Consider the following 10,047-nt stretch of genomic DNA (forward strand, 5'->3'; position numbering starts at 1 on the left):
ACATGTAAGGGTGGCAATGGGGCTTGGTAAATAGCCTTATATTGTCCATATGGGTAGGCACATGAGCGTGTGTGATACACGATCTTCCCCATGGGCGTGTGGTCCGATCGTATGTCCCTTCACGTAAAAATTTCAAGTCAGTATGCATGGTAGTAAAAACACGGGCAGAGACACGACCGTGTGTCTCAGTCGTGTGACAGGAACAGCCTAGCACACAACCGTGTGACTTGGCTGTGTGGCCCTTAAGAATTGCTGACGTCAGAAACAGAATGTCTAGGTTTTGCACACAAGCTAGGACACGGACGTGTCATGGCTGTGTGAAGGGTACGGGCCAAAGACACAAGCGTGTGCCAGGCCATGTGAAAACCCCTATAGATGTGCATTTAGAATTAATTCCACATGTGTGGAGAACACGGGCTATTGCCCCTCCCACATGGGCGTGTGCCCCTACGTCAAGTGACATTTTTCTATAGTTGGAAAACAGACTCGGATTGGTTCCGAATGATCCTCGATGTGTGTTTTGGGCCTCGCACACCCATATTAAGAATATATTGATAAGTTTAAGAACATTTAAATATTCCAAGTCATGAAGACTTGGAATTGGTTGTAAGTATGAGTTCAAGTTAGGTAACGCCTCGTATTCTGCCTCAGCGTAGGATACGGGTATGAGGTGTTTCATTTAGTGGTATCAGAGCTATGGTTTAGTCAGTTTTAGAACTAACCTAGTGAGAGTATGAGTCTAGCTCTACATGCCATAATTATATATTGATAGTGTGACGACTTCTGACGATTATCAATTATATTTTCATATAGTAAATGGATCCTGATAGAGCTACGGCAGATGACGTGGAGAGTAATGCACCGGCTCCTGTCGAAAGGACTGCACCAGTTGAGAGTGAGCCCATGACTATGGGCCAAGGTGGAGGGGCTAGAGAAGCCTATCTTCAAATGATGGATGCTTGGTACACGGAGTTCATTAGTGCGAACCCGAACACTCCACTTGCCCCACCTCTTCTGATCCCTTAGTATGCCCCGGTAGCTCCGCAAGGCACGGACATGTTTAGAAGGGAGAAACCTTCTGTGGATAAGATTTAGAAACAATGGGCTAAGGAATTTCGGGCTAGTATAGATGATGACCCAGAAAGAGTAGAGGTTTGTTTGGACAATACCATTAGGGTATTCGATAAACTATCGTGCACACCTAAAGAGTGTGTGAAGTATGCAGTGTCACTCTTATGGGATTTGGTGTATCAGTGGTGGAATACTCTCGTGTCCATTGTACTGATAGAGAGAATCACTTGGGAATTCTTCTAGGAAGAATTCTGGAAAAAGTATATTAGCCAAAGATTCATAGATCAAAAGAGGAAAGAATTTCTAGACCTAAAGCAAGGCCGAATGTAGTGACGAAATATGAGCGTAAATATGTGAGGCTCAGTAAATATGCGTGGGAGTGCATGTTTGTAGAAGCCACTATATGTAAGAGGTTCAAGGATGGTCTTAATAAAGATATCCGAGTATTTGTTGGTATCCTAGAACTGAGAGAATTTGTAGTGCTAGTTGAGAGAGCATGCAAGGCAGAGGAGCTGATAAAAGAGAGGAGGAAAGTGAATATTGAGTCGCGAGATTCGAAGAAGAGACAGATGGGGAAATCACATCTGTCCTCATCTAAGAGATCGAAGGAATTCACTACCCGATCGAATGCTTCGGTGGGGTTTTTGAATAGAAATAAGAACTAGCAGAACGCAACTTCTAGAACTCAGACGCTTCTGTCTCGAGTGTCGGTAGTGATCAGCCAAATAGGCCAAAGTGTTCGCAATATGGCAGACGCCATTTCAGAGAGTGGCGAGGTAAAGAAAGAGGGTGTTTTAAATATGGGTCACTGGACCACTTCATCTGAGACTGCCCTAAAATGGAAGAAGGGGAGAAAAAGCAAAAAGCGAAGGCAAGTAGTACCCCATTGAGGGGTAGACCACAAAAGAACCCTAGAAGCGGGGCCACTAGTAGAAGTGCACCAAGAGATGCTGCAGTAGGTACGAAGGAAGAGCGGCTATAAGGACTTATGCTATTCGTGCCCATGAAGAGGCAGAGTCTCCCAACGTGATTATGGGTACCTTTTCTATTTATGAAATATCTGTTGTCGTATTAATAGATTCGAGGTCTACCACTCCTATATTTGTATGAAATTGATACCTTGTATGAACATGATAGTAGAGTCAACTGAATTCATGATAAAAGTGTCTAACCCCTTAGGTAAACATGTGCTTGTAGACCAAGTGTGTAGAAATTGTCCTTTGACAATTAGAGGTCATTGTTTTCCGGCTAACCTAATGTTATTACCGTTTAATAAATTTGATGTAATCCTTAGGATGGATTGGTTGACTTCTCATAAGGTAGTAATGGACTGTGGGTGAAAGGTTATTGAGTTGAAATGCGAAGACGGGAATGTTCTTCGGGTTGGACCAAATGAACTAATAAATTGTCTGTAATTATATCGTCTATGTCGGCTGAGAAATATTTGAGAAAATGATATGAGGCATATCTTGCTTTTGTTTTGATTACTCAAGTTTTTGAATTGAAGATAGAGTCGGTACCAATGGTTTGTGAGTTTATAGATGTGTTTCCGGAAAATTTACCCGGACTACCTCCAGAGAGGGAAATTGAGTTTGGAATCAAGTTGCTGCCGGGCACGGCACCCATTTCTATTGCTTAGTATAGAATGGCCCCAACTGAGTTGAAAGAGTTGAAAGTACAGCTGCAAGAGTTAACGGATAAAGGTTTTGTGAGACCTAGTTGTTCACCATGGGGCGCACCAGTGTTATTTGTGAAAAAGAAAGACGGGTCATTGATGTTATACATCGACTATAGACAACTCAATAAGGTAACTGTTAAGAACAAGTATCCTTTGCCAAGGATAAATGATTTAATCGATCAGTTGAAGGGAGCCATGGTGTTCTCCAAGATAGACTTGAGGTCTGGTTATTATCAGTTGAGAGTTAAAGAGCAAGATGTACCGAAGATTGCTTTTCAGATGAGATACGGGCATTATGAGTTCCTCATCATGCCCTTTGGTTTGACTAATGCCCCGACGGTGTTTATGGATTTGATGAACCGCGTTTTTTGACCATATTTGGATAAGTTTGTAGTCATTTTTATTAATGACATACTGATTTACTCGCGAGATGAGGATGAGCATGCAAAGCATTTGAGGACGGTTCTACAAACATTGAGAAATACGTAGCTTTACGCTAAGTTTAGTAAGAGTGAATTTTGGCTTAAAGAGGTCGGAGATCTAGGACACATTGTGTTAGGGGACGGAATTAGAGTTGACACGAGCAAGATCTCGGCTATTGTTGAGTGAAAACTGCCAAAAAATGTGATTGAAGTTCTAAGCTTCTTGGGCTTGGCCGGGTACTATAGAAGGTTTGTTCAAAGGTTTTCTATGATTGCTACTCCAATGACGAGGCTATTACAGAAAGATGTCAAGTTCGAATTGACAGAAAAGTGCCAACAATATTTTGAGAAATTAAAGGCTTTATTGACCGAAGCTCCAGTGTTAGTGCAACTGGAATCGAGTAAAGAGTTTGTGATATATAGCTACGCCTCCTTGAATGGTTTGGGGTACGTGCTTATGCAAGAAGGTAAGGTCATAGCTTACGCTTCAAGATAGTTAAAGCCACATGAGAAAAATTACCCAACGCATGATTTAGAGTTGGCTGCCATCGTATTCGCGTTGAAAATTTGGAGGCACCATCTGTATGGTGAGAAGTGTCGGGTGTTCACTGATCATAAGAGTCTTAAGTACTTGATGACTCAAAAGGAGTTAAATTTGCGGCAACGTTGATGTTAGAGCTAATAAAGGATTATGAATTGGTTATTGACTACCATCCGGGAAAGACGAATGTAGTCGTGATAAACCGTAATTTATACATATTTTTATCCCATTCTTAGCACATTTATGGATGATTTCTCCTTATATTTGGTGAATTTGATGCTCCTAATCCTTTAGTTTCATATTTTATACTTAGGTGAGAATAGGAGTGTAAAAAGAGCGAGAAACGGGCTGAAGACAGAGAAAATGGACCAACATGGGAAATCAACACGGCCTGGACTTCCTCACACGGGTAGTCCACATGGCTGTGTCCATTTGGCAGAATGAAAGCATGACTTACACGGGTAGACCACAAACCCTGTGGCTATTTAACAGCCTTGACCAGGGTCTGAAGCAATCGTACACGAGTGTGTCACACGAGCGTGTCACAAGGGCGTGTCCCTGTCGAGCCCAAGTATAGTCCTATTCAGAAAAGGCCACTTTTGAGGGCTCTTAGGCATTCTAAAGCCTATTTAAACACCCGATGAGGCACTTAGAAGACACACATGGAGTAGGAGGCGAGGAATTACTCAAGGAAAGCCGATTGAACCATCACAAAAGCCGGATTCATCGTCAAGACTGAAGATCGCCCTTTAATTTTCTTCAGGAGTTTTGAGTTTTCTTTATGTTTTGTTACCTTTATTCTTTTGAGATGTTTTCTTTCATAATTATGAACTAAACCCCCTAAATACCTAAGGGGAATGAAACCTAAGACGGATCTTGTTATTATTATCTGAATTGTATGATAAATATTTGACTTGTTCTTAATTCTTGTTTTAATATTCCAGGATATTGATTCAAGTTAATGCGCTTATTCAGAGGAGAAAAAGTCCCTCTATAAGAGTAAATTTGTCGTAATTAAGTGGAGTTGATTTCACGCCTAGAGATAGGGTGATAAGATTTTACCGGATTAGGGTGAAACCTAATAAGGGAGTCCATAGATCGAGTTAATGCAATACTAGGGTGTTAATTAAAAAGAGATTTCAATTAATCAACCTAGGGTTAGACGTTATTAGTCTCGAGAGAGATAATAATATAACTTAGGGATTTCTACAGATCAAGTCAAATGAATAAATCGTATGATTCAGATTCAAATAACAAGTGAAGTTTAGGTGGATTTTTCCTTGGGTATTGTCTTAATCAATCGAGTTTTCCCAAAAGCTTTTCCCCAATTTTCTCTCTGTGCACCTTTAGTTTAGTTAATTAGTTTATACAAACAAATCCTTTAATTTTTAGGCTAGATAATAAAAAGAAAGTAATTACTAGTACTCTTGGTCCCTTTGGGTTCGATAATCCGGTCTTGCTAAAGCTATACTACTGTTCGATAGGTACACTTGCCTTCATCGTGATAATAGTTAGTTTCAAGAACGATTAAGTATAAATTTTTAAAACCTGTCGCGAATATCACGTATCAAGTTTTTGGCGCCGTTGCCAGGGAACTCAAGATATTAGGAACACTCAATTTTTATTACTTTAGCCATTTTACTTTTATTGCAATTTTTTTTAGCTTAGTTTAGTTCCACTTTTCTAACTTTTCTTTTATTTCCTGACAGGTTTTTCTAGTTTATGACCAGAAGAAACCTATCAGGACCATTACTTTTTGATAGTGAGATTGATCGCACAGCTCACAGAAACCGAAGAGGAATAAGGCGAAGCTTAAGATACACAGAGAAAGAGCAAGAGGATGATATTCAAACCCCAACCGAGGAGATGGCTAAAAATCAGGAAAATCCGCTACCTCCTACGATTGTCGCTAATCCAGTAAATCAGAATCATGCTCCACGCATTATGTATGATTATGCTAAACCAAATTTAACAGGAACTGAGTCAAGTATAGTTAGGTCTGCTATTGCTGTAAATAATTTTGAATTGAAACCTAACACGATTCAAATGATACAACAATTTGTTCAGTATGATGGTTTGCAGGATGAGGATCCAAACACCCACTTGGCAAATTTTCTGGAGTTTTACGACACATTTAAAATCAATGACGTTTTTGACGACACCATACGCCTTTGGTTATTTCCCTTTTCATTAAGGAATAAGGCTAAACAGTGGTTGAACTAGTTACCACGAGGGTCAATCACTACTTGGGAACAAATGACTGAAAAGTTTTACTAAAATATTTTCCACCGGCTAAAACGGCTAAATTAAGGAATGATATCTCTTCTTTTGTGCAGATGGATTTAGAAACACTATATGATGCATGGAAGAGATACAATGACCTGTTGAGAAGGTGCCCTCACTATGGGTTACCACTCTGGCTATAGGTTCAAACTTTTCACAATGGCCTGAATCCTTCAACTAGACAGATGATTGACGCAGCCGCTGGTGGGACTATCAATAATAAGACACCTGAGGACTCTTATGAATTTATAGAAGAGATGTCACTAAATAATTATCAGTGGCAAGTCACGAGGACAAAGCCAACGAAAGAAGCTGACGTTTTTAACATCGATTCGGTCACCATGCTCTCTAATCAGGTAGAACTTTTGAATAAAAACTTGACGGTTTTCTTGGTTCTTCACAGGTTCACCCAGTAATGCAATGCAATGCAAGTGAAGGAGGAACGAGCAATTTAGAATACCCACATTATGGCCACAACATGAAAAATGAGCAATTAAATTATACGGGTAATAATCCTCGACCTCAAAATAATCCCTATAGCAACACTTACAATGCAGGATGGAGGAACCACCCAAATTTCTCATGGGGAGGCCAAGGGAATCAGAGACCACTACCACCTCCAGGCTTCCAACAACCACTTTACCAATAAGAGAAAAAATCGAACCTTGAGGAGATGCTAACAAAATTCATCTCGGTGTCAGAAACTCATTTTTAGAATACCGAGACAGCACTTAAGAATCAACAAGCGTCGATCCAAGGGCTCGAAACTCAGATAGGCTAGCTTGCTAAATTGATATCTGAACGACCACAAGGTTTCCTACCGAGTAACACTGAATCTAACCCAAAAGAGCAGCTCAAAGAGATTACCATGCAATATGAGGAAGGGTTAGTTGCACTTGAACTAGAACTGAGACAAGAAACTATGGTAAGTAAAGGTAAAGGTGAGGTAGACCACAATGACCAAAAACGGGTAAATAAAGAGTACAAACCACGTGTACCATACCTTAATGCGACAAGGAAAGACCACTCAGATGAACAATTCAGTAAATTCCTTAAACTTCTAAACAAATTACATATTAACTTACGGGTTATTGAGGCTCTTTCGCAGATGCCGGACGCAATCAAATTTTTAAAAGAGCTTTTAGCAAATAAACGGAAGTTAGACGAGGTGTCACATGTAGAGATGAATGCAGTTTGCTCAGCCATTCTAAAGAATAAGCTGGCCAACAAATTGAAAGATCCAGGGAGTTTTACGATCCCTTGTTTAATTGGTAGCTTAGATGTTAATTATGCCTTGGCCGATTTTGGGGCTAGTATCAATGTCATGCCTTACAAAATGTTTAAGCAACTAGGTCTTGGGAAACCCAAACAAACTAGTATGAGCATTCAATTAGCAGATAAAATAATCAGATTTCCTAAGGGTATTATTGAAGATGTACTCGTTAAAATTGACAAATTTATATTCCCAATTGATTTCGTTGTTCTAGACATAAAGGAGGATAGTAACGTGCCCTTAATTTTAGGGAAGCCCTTTTTAGCAACTGCTAGAACGATAATTAATGTTGGTACAGGTGAACTCACACTTTGTGTGGGTGATGGAACAATCACTCTTCGAGCTCGTAATTTGAGTAACACTTCAAAAATCGAGGGTGATTGCATAAATTACACTACTAATAATGCTCATGTGGTGAAACCCTCTGTGCAGAAAATAGGTTCGAAGAGCGCACATGAGCTTTGTTCAAGCAACAACGAAGGACCTATCTATGAAGAAGGAAGGCTACGAGTTGAGGAACTAGATGAATGGCGGACACATAAACCAAAACTACGCCTTGACAAGCTCAATACTCCACCAAATCAACTTAAGGTTGGAGACAGAGTACTATTGGATGCAGCAGATCCTCATTGCCACTTCTGAATCTAATGGAGAAATTCCTCTCACAGTACTCAATATTTTTCCATACGGTACAATCGAGGTAATTCATCCTAAATTTAGCACTTTTAAGGTAAATGTACTCGTTTAAAACCTTATTTTGATAAAATTGATAGAAGAAAGGAGAAGTGTAAACTCCTCACACCACCATGACCATGCAGCAGAAAGGTAAGTCAAGATTAGACTATAAATAAGCGCTTCTCGAGAGGCAACCCGAACACTAACGGTGTTAACTTCTTTAAATTTTAGTTTTTAACATTTAATTCACTAACTAAGTCACTGAACACAGGATTTCCAGAACCACACGGCCAGGCACACGGGTGTTCCTTAGGCTGTGCCCATACCACGGGAGGCAACACGGTCGTGCGATACGACCGTGTAAATATAGAGCAAAAAACGTTTCCCTAACATGGGGTTCGATAAGTTGCCACGGCCGTGCGAGTAATATCCTGAATTAGGGCTTAATCGAAATAGTGGTTTCGTGACCACAAATTCGAGATAGAAATAATTATTTTGATGATTATGATATGATTGCATGATTGTGTGAAAATTTCGTGATGAAATTCTATGCCTAAAGTGCTTAAATTAAAAGTAGGGACTAAATCGAATAAGTTGCAAAATTTGCATTCTAGAAGTTTTTAGAATGAAATTGCATTGAAATATTAATTAGGAGGTCTTAAATAGCAATTTGACCAATTTTAAGTTCATGGACAAAATTATGACATGGAAGGAATTTTTGAAAGTTCAGTAAGGAGGGGCATTTTGGTCATTTGGATATTAAATGAAATAAAATGGGAAAAATAACACAAAATTGGTCATCATCCTCCTTAGTTGCTGCTGAATTCTCCCTCTCTCCATAGCTAGGGTTTCTTCAACTTTCAAGCTCCATAGTAAGTGATTCCAAGCCCCGTTTTTAATGTTCTTTATGTTTTTGGAATCCCGGAACCTCGATTAAGCTTATGCTAGCAATAATTCAACCTAGGGTTTATATTTAGAAAAATACCCATAGGTGAAATTTGTGTATTTTGATGTTTTATGATAGAATATGGGGTTTTAAATTATGTTAGACAACTTGTGCTACTCGGTTTTGAGTGAAAATGAGTAAAAGGGCTTAATCGGCAAAAATACCTAATAGTCACAAGTATATGTTAGAGTGAGAATTTGATGTTGCCATAGAAGGGAAAAGTTATCAGCATGTTATAAAACATAATAATAAGGAACAAAGTTTAATTCCCGAGCCTAGGGGCCAAAGTGTAATTATGCAAAAGTTTAGGGGCAAAAGTGTAATTTTCCAAAGTTCGTATTAAATGTTGTTTTGATGAGTGTATGTATTAAATAAGATTAATTTGGTATTATAGATCAAGAGAAACGAGATTCAAGTCACGATCGAGGAAAAGAAAAGATTGTGGACTAAATTGCAAAATCTTTATATTTTGGTACCAAGGTAAGTTCATGTGTAAATAATGTAGCATACTTGTTATTTTTAAATAATTGATGTTAATTATATGATATGCTGATTTTTAATCGTGAAATATTATGCTTTGTGGTTAATGTTGAGTAATATGCAAATTATGTTTACTACTTGATAAATATGAATTGCTACCGAGTATCGGTTCCGATATTCAATGGAAGACGGCAAATGTGAGATCGAGGGAAAAAGCCCGTTTGAACCTTAGGAATAGATTAGGATACAAGTGACATGTCACTAGGATGGTTGAGCATCCGAACTCGTTGAGTTGAGTCCGAGTTCACTTATGGATGCAAATGTCCGAACTCGTTGAGTTGAGTCCGAGTTCATTTATGGATGCGAACGCCCGAGCTCATTGAGTTGAGTCCGAGTTCAATTATGGATGCAAATGTTCGAACTCGTTGAGTTGAGTCCGAGTTCGTGAGATGTAACTAGGCATCCGAACTCATTGAGTTGAGTCCGAGTTCAATTATGGATGCGAACGCCCGAGATCGTTGAGTTGAGTCCGAGTTCACTTAGGGGCGCGTTACATGATTTCTTGATTACATATGTGGCACTTCTGTGCAAATTATCCATGTATCCGAGTTATATTCCTATGTGTTCAACGGGTGAAATTTCTAGTTTAATGGAAGAGCACTTAAGATATAAGTGCGT

At 39.3% G+C, this 10,047-nt stretch overlaps 1 non-coding gene across 1 annotated transcript; it reads right to left on the reverse strand.

Moving 5' to 3' along the window:
* Positions 1-6,015: 6,015 nt before the first annotated feature.
* Positions 6,016-6,122, reverse strand: LOC128285089 (small nucleolar RNA R71). The gene has a single exon (XR_008275504.1). It is a non-coding gene; the product is annotated as a small nucleolar RNA R71 (small nucleolar RNA).
* Positions 6,123-10,047: the final 3,925 nt, after the last annotated feature.

The sequence above is a fragment of the Gossypium arboreum genome, chromosome 11, assembly GCF_025698485.1.
Source record: "Gossypium arboreum isolate Shixiya-1 chromosome 11, ASM2569848v2, whole genome shotgun sequence".
NCBI classification, from domain to species: Eukaryota; Viridiplantae; Streptophyta; class Magnoliopsida; order Malvales; family Malvaceae; genus Gossypium; species Gossypium arboreum.